The following is a 406-nucleotide window of genomic DNA, read 5'->3' as shown; positions in this document are numbered from 1 at the left end:
TCATTTGTAAATTAATCAACACCTCCTGCAAGCCTTTATATTCACTCTGTTCAGCTTTTCACTTCCTAATTCAAGAGTGTATGACGAGAGAGAGAGAGAGAGAGAGAGAGAGAGAGAGAGAGAGAGAGAGAGAGAGAGAGAGAGAGAGAGAGAGAGAGAGAGAGAGAGAGAGAAGTAAGACAGCAAGAAAGAAAGAAGGAAAAGAAAGACAAGGGAGAAAGAAAAAAAAAGAAAGAAAAGAAAGAAAGACAGAGAGAGAGAGAGAGAGAGAGAGAGAGAGAGAGAGAGAGAGAGAGAGAGAGAGAGAGAGAGAGAGAGAGAATAGAACAGAACAGAAGTAAGACAGCAAGAAAGAAAGAAGGGAAAGAAAGACAAGGGAGAAAGAAAAAAAAAGAAAGACAGAGAG

This window comes from Eriocheir sinensis, unplaced genomic scaffold, assembly GCF_024679095.1.
Source record: "Eriocheir sinensis breed Jianghai 21 unplaced genomic scaffold, ASM2467909v1 Scaffold444, whole genome shotgun sequence".
In the NCBI taxonomy this organism is placed as follows: Eukaryota; Metazoa; Arthropoda; class Malacostraca; order Decapoda; family Varunidae; genus Eriocheir; species Eriocheir sinensis.
This window is presented reverse-complemented; position numbering follows the sequence as displayed.